Here is a 19,512-nt window from a genome sequence, read left to right on the forward strand (position 1 = left end):
CTTGAAGGTGTGATGGTTGTGAAAAACTCTTCCCACAGTCTACACACTGGTAGGGCTTCTCTCCAGTGTGTGTCCTCTGGTGGGACTGAAGGGTTGATGCTTGTGAAAAACTCTTCCCACAGTCTACACACTGGTAGGGCTTCTCTCCAGTATGTCTCCTCTGGTGGACTTTAAGGTTTGATGCTAGTGAAAAACTCTTCCCACAGTCTACACACTGGTAGGACTTCTCTCCAGTATGTGTCCTCTGGTGGACTTGAAGGTGTGATGGTAGTAAAAACCTCTTCCCACACTCTACACACTGGTAGGGCTTCTCTCCAGTATGTATCCTCTGGTGGACTTTAAGGGATGATGCTCGTGAAAACCTCTTCCCACAGTCTACACACTGGTAGGACTTCTCTCCAGTATGTGTCCTCTGGTGGACTTGAAGGTGTGATGGTAGTAAAAACCTCTTCCCACACTCTACACACTGGTAGGGCTTCTCTCCAGTATGTATCCTCTGGTGGACTTTAAGGGATGATGCATGTGAAAAACTCTTCCTGCACTCTACACACTGGTATGGCTTCTCTCCAGTATGTGTCCTCTGGTGGACTTGAAGGTGTGATGGTTGTGAAAACCTCTTCCCACACTCTACACACTGGTAGGACTTCTCTCCAGTATGTATCCTCTGGTGGACTTGAAGGTGTGATGGTTGTGAAAATCTCTTCCCACAGTCTACACACTGGTAGGGCTTCTCTCCAGTATGTATCCTCTGGTGGACTTGAAGGTATGATGCTTGTGAAAACCTCTTCCCACAGTCTACACACTGGTAGGACTTCTCTCCAGTATGTATCCTCTGGTGGACTTTAAGGTATGATGCTTGTGAAAACCTCTTCCCACAGTCTACACACTGGTAGGACTTCTCTCCAGTATGTATCCTCTGGTGGACTTTAAGGGATGATGCATGTGAAAAACTCTTCCTGCACTCTACACACTGGTAGGACTTCTCTCCAGTATGTGTCCTCTGGTGGACTTGAAGGTGTGATGGTTGTGAAAACCTCTTCCCACACTCTACACACTGGTAGGACTTCTCTCCAGTATGTATCCTCTGGTGGACTTGAAGGTGTGATGGTTGTGAAAATCTCTTCCCACAGTCTACACACTGGTAGGGCTTCTCTCCAGTATGTATCCTCTGGTGGACTTGAAGGTATGATGCTTGTGAAAAACTCTTCCCACACTCTACACACTGGTAGGGCTTCTCTCCAGTATGTATCATTTGGTGTTTTTTAAGGTCTGATCTTTGTGTAAAACTCTTCCCACACTCTACACACTGGTAGGGCTTCTCTCCAGTATGTGTCCTCTGGTGGACTTTAAGGTGTGATGTTTGTGAGAATCTCCTCCCACACTCTACACACTGGTAGGGCTTCTTTCCAGCACGTAGCGTCTGATGTGACTGAAGGGTTTCTACTTGTCTAAAGCTCTTGAATTGGAATGTGTCTTCAGATGTGTTTTTGTGTCTTCTGATGATTTTACTTCCATCTGTAGTTAAAATAAACCCATTAAAATATAATTCACATTCAAGCATTAACCATATAGACTAAAAGTAACTAATTAAGTCTTTATTAAAAAAAAAAAAGTAAAAAAAATAAAAAGTGAAGTGATTGTCACATGTGATACACAGCAGCACAGCACACGGTGCACACAGTGAAATTTGTCCTCTGCATTTATCCTTCACCCTGAGTGAGCAGTGGGCCGCCATGACAGGCGCCTGGGGAGCAGTGTGGGGGGACGGTGCTTTGCTCAGTGACACCTCAGTGGCACCTTGGCGGATCGGGATTCGAACCGGCAACCTTCTGATTACAGGGCCGCTTCCTTAACCGCTAGGCCACCACTGCCACATGTCACAACTACTTATTTATGATATTGTATTCATTTTATTTATTTCAATTATTTTGGGGCAGTGGTGGCCTGGCGGTTAAGGAAGCGGCCCCGTAATCAGAAGGTTGCAGGTCCCCACACACTGCTCACCGGGCGCCTGTCATGGTGCCCACTGCTCACCAAGAGTGATGGTTAAATACAGAGGACACATTTTGTTGTGTCCCCGTGTCCTCAATGACAATCACTTCGCTTTCACTTTACATTTACAGCATTCATTTAGCACTTCACTTCTATATGAAATTTAACACCCAAATATGGTTGCTAGTGTGACCGGGACACACTAGTGAAATACCATATCATTTACATTTACAGCATTTACCAGACGTCCTTATCCAGAGCGACTTACAGTCAGTAGTTACAGGGACAGTCCCCCCCTGGAGACACTCAGGGTTAATTGTCCTGCTCAGGGACACAATGGCAGTAAGGGGGGTTTGAACCTGGGTCTTCTGGTTCATAGGAGAGTGTGTTATCCACTATGCTACTACCACCCATGTTCATGATGCTGATTTTACTTCACTCACCAGAAGAGATGGAGACGTTCTTCTCGTCACTTCCTGTTGGTTCCAGAGTTTTATCGTGGTCCAGTCGTGTAAGAACAACTGATAACATCTTCAGTGGAACGTGTGTGTTGTTCTGGACCACAGTCCTGGTCTCAGTGGACGACAGAGACAGACTGGGATCCATCCTGGAAACCTGGGACAAAGTGGGAGACGTTTCACTCACCAACAGCAACAATTAGGATGGTTGGAAGTTGGACATAATTTACTCCGACTTTTCGTATTTAAATACGATTGTGGGTCAGAGTTCGAAAAGGCTCAACAAATATAGACACAGTGTGAGCACTAAAGGTGAAAGGCAGCAGAAACCATTGTGAATTGTTATTTATCAGAGCATTTTCATCCATTTTAAAACTATTTGACGCCTATCAACACTGAAAGACACCAGATGTGAAGGAAAGTGAAGGAAAATATATTAATGTGGCTTAGTATTTTCACACTCGGATTCTACTGTTAAAAATTATATTGTGTTGCACTCGTCAAAAAGAATAAAGCGGCGTCTGGTGAAGAAAAGCGCGTTAAATCGCTCAGAAAAACGCAACAAGTAAACCGGACGTTCGTGTTTGCTGGCCGCTAATTTATCGCGTTGGAGCCCGATTAAAATCATAGAAATTGAGCCCGAAGCGACACGACGTAGCGCGAATAAAAACGAGTGTTTTAATCACCTCGAAAAGCCGGAGAGGGAAAGATGTCGCCCGGTCACCCCAGTAAAAGTCCCAGCGGGGAGCAGGAAGTATCTGAAAGGGCTTTAAACACCAGGAAGAGCAGCGTGAAGAGAAGCGGGAGACGCGGTCGCGGCGGGCTGTTCACTTTCACCAGGACTCGGCTCAGTGGACGGCGATCCGGTTCGCGGTTAGTTCGGCTCTGATTCGGTTCATCGGAATTGTCCGTGATCCGCGTAGAAACGACCCCACGCAGGACCCTGCAGGAAAACGCCACGGAACAGGAAGTAGAACCCCGTTTCCTGTCCTGGAGAGCAGTGACATGCAACTCGATTTTCCTGAAGTGATTCATTTTCGTTTCCTCCAGCCCTCCATGCTCCAGGGCAACCTCGCTTCATCAGTTTCATCTGTATTAAAACAAGCTATTAAACATTACAGTAAAATATGAAGTTAGATAATAGATTATTAGAGGAGCTGAATTGTTCAGACCTTCATTAGATACCAGCCTGACTGGGGAATGTGGGCAGAACGCCGTCATCTTCCACCCTGCAGCTGTTTTCTCCGTCACATGAACAACAGAGCACACACCCACATCAGTATACCAACACATACCAACACCGTGCAGCTCCGAACAGCAACACGAGGGGACACCATGTTAGACCTTGTTTACACAAAGATCCAGCGTACATACAAGGCCACACCCCTCCCCCACCTCGAACAATCAGACCACATCTCCATACTTCTCACCCCAGCCAAAAGAACCATCATCAAGCAGTTCACACCAGACATCAGAGAGGCGAGAACGTGGCCCCAGACGGCCATCTCCACCCTGCAGGACAGATTTGACTGCACAGACTGGGAGATGTTTAAAGATGCAGCCACCTATGACCACTCTGTGGACTTGGAGGAGTACACAACTTCAGTCACCAGCTACATCCGCAAGTGTGTTGAGGATGTCACCGTCTCCAAGACCGTCATCACCCGTCCAAACCACAAAACCTGGTGGAAATCAGGGACTCTGCCTTCCTGTCTAAAAGACAAAGAGGCTTTTCTACAACTGGAGCCAACGACGATGAAAGGGATGAAACCTGGTAAAAAACAGGAAGGGGAGCAGAAAGTAACACCAGGAAGAGCAGCATGAAGAGAAACCGGAGACACAGTCATGACGGCTGTTCACCTTCACATGGGAAAAATGGAGGGAAAAGGCAAATTTGCCGCCCTGGGCAAGATGCATTAATGAGAGGAAAAAGAGAGGATGCAAACTAGATATAATTAGATATAAGTTTGACGTGTTTGGGCTCCTTTGAATTATGATCCTTTGTTGGACAGACTGAGAGAGATGCTAGCCCGATGGGGTGATTTGCCCATAACTATGATTGGGCGCATACATGTCATTAAAATGCTTGTTCTGCCTAAATTCATAAATCTTTTTCAATCACTTCCTCATCTTTTGCCCGATTCCATGTTTCGCTAACGCCTTCTTTTGATAAACTGTTATCGCAATTCATTCGGAAGAATAAAAGGGCCAGACTGCAACTGAGGCTACTGTACTTACCGTACGAAGCCCTACCTGTGTATAGAGTGCGGAATGAGCTTTTCCCATTCGTCACTTCTTAAGGTGCACCAGAGGACCCACACCGGGGAGAAGCCCTACCAGTGTGTCCAGTGCAGGAAGAGGTTTTCACAGGCGTGGAATGAACCCTTGAAATATTGTAAAAACCAGGGAATCACAGCAATGTACGAAGTCAAGGTGTTGATTTAGATACAAATATTTGTGTTTATTAGATGCTTGTCCTGTTGGGGTTTCGCGTGATGTTCCATGCCTGGAAATATAACGTACATGTAGTGTAGCCCCCTCAAGGAGTAAAGTAAAGTGAAGTGATTGTCACATGTGATACACAGCAGCACAGCACACAGTGCACACAGTGAAATTTGTCCTCTGCATTTAACCCATCACCCTGAGTGAGCAGTGGGCGGCCATGACAAGCGCCCGGGGAGCAGTGTGTGGGGACGGTGCTTTGCTCAGTGGCACCTCAGTGGCACCTTGCCGGCTCGGGATTCGAACCAGCAACCTTCTGATTACAGGGCCGCTTCCTTAACCGCTAGGCCACCACTGGAATGACGGAGGCACGAGATAGAGTCAAAAACGGGGTTTATTCTGGTCTTAAAAACCCGTGAGAACTGCTCACAAAGAAAACAAAAGAAATTTTTGCATTAAAACAAGTTCTTGCACCTTTTCTCATACATTTGAAACAACGCATTGATCACAAATAAAATATTACGGTCAACACACCTCGTGAGCTGACATCCATGAGAGGCTAAATATTATGTTATGGCTGTGGTTTCTTCTCAACATTGCTTTGCTTATTTCTTCTGTTTCTATTATCTTTTTTTTCTCTTTCTCTTCAGTGGCGCCAATCTGCAGCAATGCTGTGCATATATAAAAAGTAGAGCTGTGCGATTCATGACTCACCCGGGTTAATCACCCGGATCCTTTAAATGACTCATGAGTCACAAATCCGAGGTCTCCATTGAACCGAATCCTTCGAGTCCTAACTACACCATGTCCAAATTGTAAACTCCATCACATAGCAGCGCCACCGTTGAATTGTGGGAAATGTAGTGCGTTGGTGCGTGTAAAGTACCCGGATGCTGCTGGCGTGCAGTGACCGGCGGGCCAGTTCTAATAATAAATTTATATAATCCCGGGGGCCAGAAAAAACCCTCTCGCGGGCCGGATGTGGCGGGCCTTGACTTTGACATATGTGCTTTACAGCCTAATACTGACTCAAGTGACTCACGCACCCGGATCAGAGAGCGAGTTAGCGCCAATACTGACTCAAGTGACTCAAGTGACTCACACACCCGGATCAGAGAGCGGGTAGCGGGTAGCTCCTGCAGCCGAATCTGAACCGCTCAGAGAGCAGGTTAGCGCTAATACTGACTCAAGTGACTCAGGTGACTCACCCACCCGGATCAGTTTAGTGAGTGACTCAGAGGGAGCCGAATCCTGAAAAGGATCCGAGTATTACAGCTCTAATAAAAAGGGGTCGGGCGGAACCTTAACCCATAATAATTGTTCCGTCTGTGTTTCACCACTAGATGGCGGAAAAACAGTAAACTGGATTGACAGTTCAAAGAACATTTAATGCAAATGACTGTAGCATGTAGCATTTACCTCTTCAGAGTTGTGTGCAAAATCACAAATCGAGTGGTTTTATATGTTCTCTTTTTCTGTAATGGGTCTAATGAGGGTCACAGTTTCGGTTGTAAAAAGTTTTTAAAATTTCCGGTGTTGCTGTGAAAATAAGTAGATAAGTAAGAACTGGGTTCGTCCAGTAATCTGACAGTATATCTAAGGGGTGCGATCAGTAGCCCCTGCGATGCTGACCACGTAAATAAATAAATAAATAAATAAATGAACTGATGCAATTACACCGTTAACGCACACAAAGCAAGAAAAATTCATCTCTCGTTTTTCTGATTTTGAGAAAATTAAATATGCAGGACATTTCATCAGAGAGCCATTCACTTTCCCTGTGGAAAAAATCAAGGACTTGGCTGCAACTTTCGGTTTGCCTCGCGGCGCGCTCGAAGATGAACTGATGGATGATCAGGCAAGAGGACACAGCCAAACCGTGCAGCAGTCATCCTCAGTTGCAGAAATGTGGCCAAACATCTCTGGACAAAACCTCAGATTATTAAGTTCAAAAGTGCTGTCCATATTTGGATCCACATACATTAGCGAACGCACATTTTCTGCAATGACGCACATCAAGTCACGTTTCTGACCAAATTGGTCAGCTCCCGACAACATCAGATGTCCCATTAATGGTAAGTAGAATTATACTCTCTAATGATAATAATACATCTAATTGTACTAATTTTAGATGCATAATATCTGGTTATTGAGCGTTGATGACGTCATATGTAAATAAAATGCGGCCCGTGAGACTTGAACTTGGACATAGTGCGGCCCACTGCAAAAGGTTGAGAACCACTGGATTACTGCAATGTATTACTGTCTGGATGCTCTAGTAGGTGCATGAGTAAACTCGAGCTAGTACAGAATGCTGCAGCCAGAGTTCTAACTAGAACGAGGAAATTTGACCACATCACCCCAGTCTTACAATCACTGCACTGGTTTCCCATCAAATTTAAGATTGACCACAAAATCCTACTTTTGACCTATAAAGCTCTAAATGGTCTCACCCGCAATACCTGAGTGAACTTTTAGTTCTTTACGAACCGCCACGCCCCCTTCGATCAATGGGTGCGGGGTCACTACTGGTACCCAAATTACAGAAGGTCACAGCTGGGAGCAGATCCTTCTCCTATAGAGCTCCGCAGTTGTGGAACAGCTTGCCTGTCAGTGTCCGGGACTCAGACACAGTCTCAGTGTTTAAATCCAATCTCAAAACCTATCTGTTTTCTCTGGCTTTTTGCTAAAGTCCCAGACCCTCATTTCACTTCACTTTGACACAGTGTCAACTATTAAGTCCACTTTATCACACAGTTTCCCTGTTAGACACAGACAGAGTTAAATTAACCCTAGTTAGGCTGTCCTAGTTAGGTGTTCGAGTTATTCGTCGTTCCAACACTTATAAAGAGAAGAAAGACACGAAGCATTTGTGTTCTTTTTACTTGCAAGGAGAGCGATCAGAGACGCACATTACATCATGCCTCCAACATCTCTGCGGTCTCAGTCGCATCGCCTCCTTTTATTTAGCAACAGTGAAGAAGGAAATAAGCCTACGTGCAGACATAAATTATTAGCTTATATGGTATGATATCCTGCTTCACTGTTGCCGAGGTCATGGTCACTGGTTTCCTGCTTTTCATCGTCTGCAGGCCTCCCCTTATCCATTCGTTATCACTCCAGGTCGCGGTCACTCGGCCCTGCAAACTTGCAAAACATCCTTTGTCCCACGGTTTCTCATCCAAGTGACTAATGATTAATATAGTTGCGGTCTTCCAAAGGTTAATATTCCAAAGATTAATACAGTTTAATACATGATATATATGTCAAAGAAGTAATTGCATGATAATTTATATACATTTTCCAACATTAGGGTACCGGGCCACTGTAGTACCATATACCACCATAACCACATATTTCAGTATCGGTCGTACGATGCCACCATCTGCCGCTGCTTCGTTTGTTTTCTCCGAGACACGGAATCAAGCACACAGACTACCGGCAGACCCCAGTGAAGAGACCAGCAAATAAATCCTGGTTCCTGACAACTGCTAAACGAGGACTCAGCATGAAACGAACCAGAGGGTCACCACAGCCACCACCACCATTACAACTACAGCTTCAGGGATCTTCAAGTGGACCAGTAACATCATTATGGACACATATTGTACACCATGACACTGGACAACATTTGGACTTCTCCACCTCTACAGCTATAGGCCTTCATCACCAACCCTGCACTGACACCATTTGCAGGCTCACTCTACCCTGGAAGGGGGTCCCTCTCTGTATCACTCCTTCCCAACGTTTCTTCCGACCTTTTTTCTCTCTCTTAGAGTTTTTTGTGTGGAGTTTTTTGTCGTGCGCAGAAGGGTCAAGTGTGTTGGGTGTCAACTGTAGGGCCTGTCAAAGCCCATTGAGACATACTGTATGTGATTATGGGCTATATAAGAAATATATGTTGTTGTACACATGAGTAGAAGTAGAGTTACACAGGGTAAAATTTAACTCTAGTAAACAAAAAAGTCCTCGATTTAAATTTCTACTTGAGTAAAAGTACAGAAGTATTTGCCTTCATATGTAATTTAGTATCAAAAGTAAAAGTACAGTGATTTATTGTGGCTCTAATGTCTAATTTAAGTTCACTGGACAAATCAGTTCATTTTAGATACATTTTTGACATAAAATAACTTGCGGTCGGTAGTGATTGGGACAGTCACCCTGAAGACAGTCAGGGTTAAGTGTCTTTCTCAGGTTCTGTAGCTTCTGACCACATTTATATTTTGGGCACAGTCTTTGGAAGCTGAACCTGTGAAAACTGTGGGACTGAATGCCAGTACTGAGTTTGAGTTACTGAGCACTCGCCTCTTGAATACAGTGATGAGCATATATAGCCTTCTTGCCACGTAAGTGATTTCACAACAATGACACCAGTGTCTGCTCGTGCCTGGCACAGAATATAAGCTCACACATTCCACAGAAGTAAGGGTGAAGGACACCTCCATATATGGTGAGCCTTGTGCTCCTCACGTTGCAAGTGCGAGGTAGCTTTTTGCAGGCCCTGCATTTTCACATGCAATAACAGAGGCTGGCTGTTGGTGAATTCACGCACAACAATACATGAAAGACCTACGCTTACATACATCTTCCTTCACAATATATGTGGTTCATATGTGGTCTTGCTGAAACTCCAGAAGACTGAAAATCTGTCTGCAAGTTTGGTTTAGTGGAGCTGGGTACGAGCACAACTCCACTCAAATTACATCGTACTGAGGCAGTGGTGGCCTAGCAGCCCCATAATCAAAAGTTTGCCGTTTCGAATCCTGATCTGCCCAGGTGCCCCTGAGCAAAGCACCGTCCCCACACGCTGCTCCTCGGCCCCTGCCATGGCTGCCCACTGCTCACCAAGGGTGATGGTTAAACACAGAGGACACGTTTCACCATGTCACCGGCATCGTAAATACTACGTAGATACACGTAAAATTTTTTAAAAAACTACTCAAGAACAGTACCAAATTATATTTACTTCATTAATATTCACTACTGCACGTCAGAGCTGTAAATCTCGCTGAGTTTGGGCTTTATTTCTATCATTTTAATCGGGTGACTAATTAGCAGTCAGCAAACACGGTAATTATTTCACATGTTCTAAATGAGTTTTTTAAACCTTATCCAGAGTGACCTGCAGTCAGTAGTTATCTTTCTGTAATTTACTATCGTCCTTATTCTGTAAATACAGCAGTAATATGGTGTTTACAAATTCTTGAAATGGACGAATCTGCTGCCATTAAAATCTGCAGGAAACACAAACACATGGACACGCAGGTCACCGGTCAACCCGCAACATGGCCGTCGTCTTCGTGTCACATGACAGTCGGAGCGTAACTTGATGTCGAGACGATCACCGATCGATTGTTCATGCTTAGTTTGCCAGATGAATTTATTGGCATTGAAAAATGTTTCTGTGATTGAAATGGAAAAGCTGATCCAATCTGAAAACCAGACGGTACAGTGCAGTACTTAACATCCCTGTGGTCTCACCACAGACGGCTTCAGCTGTGAACATTCTCCACTCCTGAATGTTCACTTGTGCCACCTTAGAAAACCACCTTTTGTCCAAATGGCATTTGTCTGGAGATGGATCCTGCCACTCCACTGGCAATAACCGTCCTGTTTTCCAGATTCATATAGTTACGTTTTCTCCCATATTTTGTCCCTTTTTTTAAACAACTTTTAACCAGCCTGCCACAAAATACACATTTATCTCCCACTAGGAATAGGTCACAGCCACTTTTCACACAATAGAATTTGAAATACTCCTGGATGCTTTTACCATGTTTACTACAGATCTTTAAAAGTTGTCTCTTGAATTCAATGAAATTATATTTTCTCAAATGTTTATCTCAAAATGCTAATAAAGCTAAATACTTAATATAAGATAATGAGAATCATTCTTTATCCCACTTGTGATTACTGTATGAACAAGATTTTATAGATGCGGTGTAAAGATTGTGTTCAGCAAAGCAACCGAAGCACTGCATTATGGGATCTGTAGTTTGTGTCTTATCAGTGCTTCATATCGCAGGGCCATAAGAAGAGATCTATATAACTAAAAGAAAATGTATTTTTGTTCTACTAGCTGCGTGTACTGACTGGGTTAAATAGACCAGCTTTGATCCTGCATACTCTTTTGGTATTTACTCTTTTTTTATTTATAATGATGAAATAAACCACATAATTTACTGTGAGTTTTGAACTAAATGCACTACAACTGAGAGGTAGATTACTATTGCAGTTACTGTATATATGGATATATCGTATGTAAAATATACCAATGTTACAGGAAGAAACAAATGAGATTGGAGTTTTCTCTCATGTTCCCTCTGATGGAGAAAGGAGATCTTTATACTGAACATCGTTCTCCACAGATCAAACAGATCGTCCTGCCCCTGATACCAAAATGCAGTGGTCACCAGTCCACCACATGACTGTCCCCTCTTGGAAATTCAGGCTATTTGTAGATCTTTTTGCCATGTGGTGATGGTCCTGGATTCAGAGTATGTCTCCCCTGGTGGTCTTTAAGGTTTGATGCTCGTGAAAAACTCTTCCCACAGTCTACACACTGGTAGGGCTTCTCTCCAGTATGTGTCCTCTGGTGGACTTTAAGGGATGAGGCTAGTGAAAAACTCTTCCCACAGTCTACACACTGGTAGGGCTTCTCTCCAGTATGTTTCCTCTGGTGTACTTTAAGGGATGATGGGTTTGAAAAACTCTTCCCACACTCTACACAGTGGTAGGGCTTCTCTCCAGTATGTTTCCTCTGGTGTTCTTTAAAGGTTGTTGCATGTGTAAAACTTTTCCCACACTCTACACAGTGGTAGGGCTTCTCTCCAGTATGTTTCCTCTGGTGTACTTTAAGGGATGATGGGTTTGAAAAACTCTTCCCACACTCTACACAGTGGTAGGGCTTCTCTCCAGTATGTTTCCTCTGGTGTTCTTTAAAGGTTGTTGCATGTGTAAAACTTTTCCCACACTCTACACACTGGTAGGGCTTCTCTCCAGTATGTGTCCTCTGGTGGACTTGAAGGTGTGATGGTTGTGAAAAACTCTTCCCACACTCTAAACACTGGTAGGGCTTCTCTCCAGTATGTGTCCTCTGGTGGGACTGAAGGTTTGCTGCATGTGAAAATCTCTTCCCACAGTGTCCACACTGGTAGGACTTCTCTCCAGTATGTATGCTCTGGTGGACTTTAAGGGATGATGCTCGTGAAAACCTCTTCCCACAGTGTCCACACTGGTAGGGCTTCTCTCCAGTATGTGTCCTCTGGTGGACTTTAAGGGATGATGCTTGTGAAAACCTCTTCCCACAGTCTACACACTGGTATGGCTTCTCTCCAGTATGTGTCCTCTGGTGGGACTGAAGGTTTGCTGCATGTGAAAATCTCTTCCCACAGTGTCCACACTGGTAGGACTTCTCTCCAGTATGTATGCTCTGGTGGACTTTAAGGGATGATGCTCGTGAAAACCTCTTCCCACAGTGTCCACACTGGTAGGGCTTCTCTCCGGTATGAAGGTTCTGGTGGACTTTAAGGTGTGCTGTTTGTGAAAAACTCTTCCCACACTCTACACACTGGTAGGGCTTCTCTCCAGTATGTATCTTCTGGTGGACTTGAAGGCTATATGTTTTTGAAAATCTCTTCCCACACTCTACACACTGGTAGGGCTTCTCTCCAGTATGTGTCCTCTGGTGGGACTGAAGGTTTGATGCATGTGAAAATCTCTTCCCACAGTGTCCACACTGGTAGGACTTCTCTCCAGTATGTATCCTCTGGTGGACTTTAAGGTATGATGCTTGTGAAAAACTCTTCCCACACTCTACACACTGGTAGGGTTTCTCTCCAGTATGTGTCCTCTGGTGGACTTGAAGGTGTGCTGTTTGTGAAAAACTCTTCCCACACTCTACACACTGGTAGGGCTTCTCTCCAGTATGTATATTCTGGTGGATTTGAAGGCTTGATGTTTGTGAAAAACTCTTCCCACACTCTACACACTGGTAGGGCTTCTCTCCAGTATGTGTCCTCTGGTGGAGTTGAAGGTATGATGGTCGTGAAAAACTCTTCCCACACTCTACACACTGGTAGGGCTTCTCTCCAGTATGTGTCCTCTGGTGGTCTTTAAGGTGTGATGTTTGTGAGAATCTCTTCCCACACTCTACACACTGGTGGGGCTTCTTTCCGGCACGTAGCGTCTGATGTAACTGAAGGGTTTCTACTTGTCTAAAGCTCTTGAATTGGAACGTGTCTTCAGATGTGTTTTTGTGTCTTCTGATGATTTTACTTCCATCTGTAGTTAAAATAAACTGATTAAAATATAATTCACATTCAAGCATTAACCATACAGACTAAAAGTAACTAATTATGTCTTTATTACAACATGTCACAACCACTTATTTATGATATTGTATTCATTTTATTTATTTCAATTATTTTGCGGCAGTGGTGGCCTAGCGGTTAAGGAAGTGGCCCCGTAATCAGAAGGTTGCAGGTCCCCACACCAAGGGTGATGGTTAAATACAGAGGACACATTTTGTTGTGTCCCCGTGTGCTGTTTATCTCAATGACAATCACTTCACTTTCACTTTACATTTACAGCATTCATTTAGCACTTCACTTCTATATGAAATTAATAATTTGCATGAATATACAATTCAATGTTAAAGAGAAAATATAATTATTCATAATAAGATGTGATTATTTATGGGTTAATATAACACCCAAAAATGGTAGCTAAGGTGACCATACAATATCATTTACATTTACAGCATTTACCAGATGCCCTCATCCAGAGCGACTTACAATCAGTAGTTACAGGGACAGTCCCCCCTGGAGACACTCAGGGTTAAGTGTCTTCCTCAGGGACACAATGGTAGTAAGTGGGGTTTGAACCTGGGTCTTCTGGTTCATAGGTGAGTGTGTTATCCACTATGCTACTACCACCCATGTTCATGATGCTGATTTTACTTCACTCACCAGAAGAGTTGGAGATGTTCTTCTCGTCACTTCCTGTTGGTTCCAGAGTTTTATCGTGTTCCAGTCGTGTAAGAACAACTGATAACATCTTCAGTGGAACGCGTGTGTTGTTCTGGAGCACAGTCCTGGTCTCAGTGGACGACAGAGACAGACTGGGATCCATCCTGGGAACCTGGGACAAAGTGGGAGACGTTTCACTTATTCACCAACAGCAACAAATAGGGTGGTTGGAAGTTGGACTTAATTTACTCCGACTTTTCATACGATTTAAATACGATTGTGGGTCAGAGTTCGAAAAGGCTCAACAAATATAGACACAGTGTGAGCACTAAAAGTGAAAGGCAGCAGAAACCATTCTGAATTGTTATTTAGCAGACCATTTTTATCCATTTTTAAACTATTTGACGCATATCAACACTGAAAGACACCAGATGTGAAGGAAAGTGAAGGAAAATATATTAATGTGGCTTAGTGTTTTCACACTCTGATTCTACTGTTAAAAATTATATTGTGTTGCACTCGTCAAAAAGAATAAAGCGGCGTCTGGTGAAGCAAAGCGCGTTAAAATCGTTCAGAAAAACGCAACAAGTAAACCGGACGTTCGTGTTTGCTGGCCGCTAATTTATCGCGTTGGAGCCCGATTAAAATCATAGAAATTGAGCCCGAAGCGACACGACGTAGCGCGAATAAAAACGAGTGTTTTAATCACCTCGAAAAGCCGGAGAGGGAAAGATGTCGCCCGGTCACCCCAGTAAAAGTCCCAGCGGGGAGCAGGAAGTATCTGAAAGGGCTTTAAACACCAGGAAGAGCAGCGTGAAGAGAAGCGGGAGACGCGGTCGCGGCGGGCTGTTCACTTTCACCAGGACTCGGCTCAGTGGACGGCGATCCGGTTCGCGGTTAGTTCGGCTCTGATTCGGTTCTTCGGAATTGTCCGTGATCCGCGTAGAAACGACCCCACGCAGGACCCTGCAGGAAAACGCCACGGAACAGGAAGTAGAACCCCGTTTCCTGTCCTGGAGAGCAGTGACATGCAACTCGATTTTCCTGAAGTGATTCATTTTCGTTTCCTCCAGCCCTCCATGCTCCAGGGCAACCTCGCTTCATCAGTTTCATCTGTATTAAAACAAGCTATTAAACATTACAGTAAAATATGAAGTTAGATAATAGATTATTAGAGGAGCTGAATTGTTCAGACCTTCATTAGATACCAGCCTGACTGGGGAATGTGGGCAGAACGCCGTCATCTTCCACCCTGCAGCTGTTTTCTCCGTCACATGAACAACAGAGCACACACCCACATCAGTATACCAACACATACCAACACCGTGCAGCTCCGAACAGCAACACGAGGGGACACCATGTTAGACCTTGTTTACACAAAGATCCAGCGTACATACAAGGCCACACCCCTCCCCCACCTCGGACAATCAGACCACATCTCCATACTTCTCACCCCAGCCAAAAGAACCATCATCAAGCAGTTCACACCAGACATCAGAGAGGCGAGAACGTGGCCCCAGACGGCCATCTCCACCCTGCAGGACAGATTTGACTGCACAGACTGGGAGATGTTTAAAGATGCAGCCACCTATGACCACTCTGTGGACTTGGAGGAGTACACAACTTCAGTCACCAGCTACATCCGCAAGTGTGTTGAGGATGTCACCGTCTCCAAGACCGTCATCACCCGTCCAAACCACAAAACCTGGTGGAAATCAGGGACTCTGCCTTCCTGTCTAAAAGACAAAGAGGCTTTTCTACAACTGGAGCCAACGACGATGAAATGGATGAAACCTGGTAAAAAACAGGAAGGGGAGCAGAAAGTAACACCAGGAAGAGCAGCATGAAGAGAAACCGGAGACACAGTCATGACGGCTGTTCACCTTCACGTGGGAAAAATGGAGGGAAAAGGCAAATTTGCCGCCCTGGGCAAGATGCATTAATGAGAGGAAAAAGAGAGGATGCAAACTAGATATAATTAGATATAAGTTTGACGTGTTTGGGCTCCTTTGAATTATGATCCTTTGTTGGACAGACTGAGAGAGATGCTAGCCCGATGGGGTGATTTGCCCATAACTATGATTGGGCGTATACATGTCATTAAAATGCTTCTTCTGCCTAAATTCATAAATCTTTTTCAATCACTTCCTCATCTTTTGCCCGATTCCATGTTTTGCTAACGCCTTCTTTTGATAAACTGTTATCGCAATTCATTCGGAAGAATAAAAGTGCCAGACTGCAACTGAGGCTACTGTACTTACCGTACGAAGCCCTACCTGTGTATAGAGTGCGGAATGAGCTTTTCCCATTCGTCACTTCTTAAGGTGCACCAGAGGACCCACACCGGGGAGAAGCCCTACCAGTGTGTCCAGTGCGGGAAGAGGTTTTCACAGGCGTCAAGCCATAAAGCACACCAGAAGAAACATAGCAGGGACAAGTGCTACAGCGTAGACACGTGAAGATGTTGGAACTTTTGACCTACTGGACGTTACGCAGATATATGGCGTTGCTTGATTTGTGTTCTGGCGTTTGGCGGTACGACACGCTTCGGTGAAAAAAGGCAAGACCGGCATCTGTGGAATGAACCCATGAAATATTGTAAAAACCAGGGGCTCACAGCAATGTACGAAGTCGAGGTGTTGATTTAGATACAAATATTTGTGTTTATTAGATGCTTGTCCTTTTGGGGTTTCGTGTGATGTTCCATGCCTGGAAATATAACGTACATGTAGTGTAGCCCCCTCAAGGAATGACGGAGGCACGAGATAGAGTCAAAAACGGGGTTTATTCTGGTCTTAACAACCCGTGAGAACTGCTCACAAAGAAATTTTTGCATTAAAACAAGTTCTTGCACCTTTTCTCATACATTTGAAACAACGCATTGATCACAAATAAAATATTACGGTCAACACACCTCGTGAGCTGACATCCATGAGAGGCTAAATATTATGTTATGGCTGTGGTTTCTTCTCAACATTGCTTTGCTTATTTCTTCTGTTTCTATTATCTTTTTTTTCTCTTTCTCTTCAGTGGCGCCAATCTGCAGCAACGCTGTGCATATATAAAAAGTAGAGCTGTGCGATTCATGACTCACCCGGGTTAATCACCCGGATCCTTTAAATGACTCATGAGTCACAAATCCGAGGTCTCCATTGAACCGAATCCTTCGAGTCCTAACTACACCATGTCCAAATTGTAAACTCCATCACATAGCAGCGCCACCGTTGAATTGTGGGAAATGTAGTGCGTTGGTGCGTGTAAAGTACCCGGATGCTGCTGGCGTGCAGTGACCGGCGGGCCAGTTCTAATAATAAATTTATATAATCCCGGGGGCCAGAAAAAACCCTCTCGCGGGCCGGATGTGGCGGGCCTTGACTTTGACATATGTGCTTTACAGCCTAATACTGACTCAAGTGACTCACGCACCCGGATCAGAGAGCGAGTTAGCGCCAATACTGACTCAAGTGACTCAAGTGACTCACCCACCCGGATCAGAGAGCGGGTAGCGGGTAGCTCCTGCAGCCGAATCTGAACCGCTCAGAGAGCAGGTTAGCGCTAATACTGACTCAAGTGACTCAGGTGACTCACCCACCCGGATCAGTTTAGTGAGTGACTCAGAGGGAGCCGAATCCTGAAAAGGATCCGAGTATTACAGCTCTAATAAAAAGGGGTCGGGCGGAACCTTAACCCATAATAATTGTTCCGTCTGTGTTTCACCACTAGATGGCGGAAAAACAGTAAACTGGATTGACAGTTCAAAGAACATTTAATGCAAATGACTGTAGCATGTAGCATTTACCTCTTCAGAGTTGTGTGCAAAATCACAAATCGAGTGGTTTTATATGTTCTCTTTTTCTGTAATGGGTCTAATGAGGGTCACAGTTTCGGTTGTAAAAAGTTTTTAAAATTTCCGGTGTTGCTGTGAAAATAAGTAGATAAGTAAGAACTGGGTTCGTCCAGTAATCTGACAGTATATCTAAGGGGTGCGATCAGTAGCCCCTGCGATGCTGACCACGTAAATAAATAAATAAATAAATAAATGAACTGATGCAATTACACCGTTAACGCACACAAAGCAAGAAAAATTCATCTCTCGTTTTTCTGATTTTGAGAAAATTAAATATGCAGGACATTTCATCAGAGAGCCATTCACTTTCCCTGTGGAAAAAATCAAGGACTTGGCTGCAACTTTCGGTTTGCCTCGCCGCGCGCTCGAAGATGAACTGATGGATGATCAGGCAAGAGGACACAGCCAAACCGTGCAGCAGTCATCCTCAGTTGCAGAAATGTGGCCAAACATCTCTGGACAAAACCTCAGATTATTAAGTTCAAAAGTGCTGTCCATATTTGGATCCACATACATTAGCGAACGAACATTTTCTGCAATGACGCGCATCAAGTCACGTTTCTGACCAAATTGGTCAGCTCCCGACAACATCAGATGTCCCATTAATGGTAAGTAGAATTATACTCTCTAATGATAATAATACATCTAATTGTACTAATTTTAGATGCATAATATCTGGTTATTGAGCGTTGATGACGTCATATGTAAATAAAATGCGGCCCGTGAGACTTGAACTTGGACATAGTGCGGCCCACTGCAAAAGGTTGAGAACCACTGGATTACTGCAATGTATTACTGTCTGGATGCTCTAGTAGGTGCATGAGTAAACTCCAGCTAGTACAGAATGCTGCAGCCAGAGTTCTAACTAGAACTAGGAAATTTGACCACATCACCCCAGTCTTACAATCACTGCACTGGTTTCCCATCAAATTTAAGATTGACCACAAAATCCTACTTTTGACCTATAAAGCTCTAAATGGTCTCGCCCGCAATACCTGAGTGAACTTTTAGTTCTTTACGAACCGCCACGCCCCCTTCGATCAATGGGTGCGGGGTCACTACTGGTACCCAAATTACAGAAGGTCACAGCTGGGAGCAGATCCTTCTCCTATAGAGCTCCGCAGTTGTGGAACAGCTTGCCTGTCAGTGTCCGGGACTCAGACACAGTCTCAGTGTTTAAATCCAATCTCAAAACCTATCTGTTTTCTCTGGCTTTTTGCTAAAGTCCCAGACCCTCATTTCACTTCACTTTGACACAGTGTCAACTATTAAGTCCACTTTATCACACAGTTTCCCTGTTAGACACAGACAGAGTTAAATTAACCCTAGTTAGGCTGTCCTAGTTAGGTGTTCGAGTTATTCGTCGTTCCAACACTTATAAAGAGAAGAAAGACACGAAGCATTTGTGTTCTTTTTACTTGCAAGGAGAGCGATCAGAGACGCACATTACATCATGCCTCCAACATCTCTGCGGTCTCAGTCGCATCGCCTCCTTTTATTTAGCAACAGTGAAGAAGGAAATAAGCCTACGTGCAGACATAAATTATTAGCTTATATGGTATGATATCCTGCTTCACTGTTGCCGAGGTCATGGTCACTGGTTTCCTGCTTTTCATCGTCTGCAGGCCTCCCCTTATCCATTCGTTATCACTCCAGGTCGCGGTCACTCGGCCCTGCAAACTTGCAAAACATCCTTTGTCCCACGGTTTCTCATCCAAGTGACTAATGATTAATATAGTTGCGGTCTTCCAAAGGTTAATATTCCAAAGATTAATACAGTTTAATACATGATATATATGTCAAA

At 44.3% G+C, this 19,512-nt stretch overlaps 1 long non-coding RNA gene across 2 annotated transcripts; it reads right to left on the reverse strand.

Moving 5' to 3' along the window:
- Positions 1-1,279: 1,279 nt before the first annotated feature.
- LOC114797736 (uncharacterized) lies at positions 1,280-3,822 on the reverse strand. 2 transcript variants are annotated; one of them, XR_003750977.1, is made up of 4 exons: positions 3,623-3,820; positions 3,137-3,540; positions 2,436-2,607; positions 1,280-1,515 (listed from the first exon to the last, which is right to left on the reverse strand). It is a non-coding gene; the product is annotated as an uncharacterized LOC114797736 (long non-coding RNA). The 2 variants fall into 2 exon arrangements; XR_003750976.1 differs by having other exon boundaries at positions 2,436-3,540; positions 3,623-3,822.
- Positions 3,823-19,512: the final 15,690 nt, after the last annotated feature.

This window comes from Denticeps clupeoides, chromosome 1 (assembly GCF_900700375.1).
Source record: "Denticeps clupeoides chromosome 1, fDenClu1.1, whole genome shotgun sequence".
In the NCBI taxonomy this organism is placed as follows: Eukaryota; Metazoa; Chordata; class Actinopteri; order Clupeiformes; family Denticipitidae; genus Denticeps; species Denticeps clupeoides.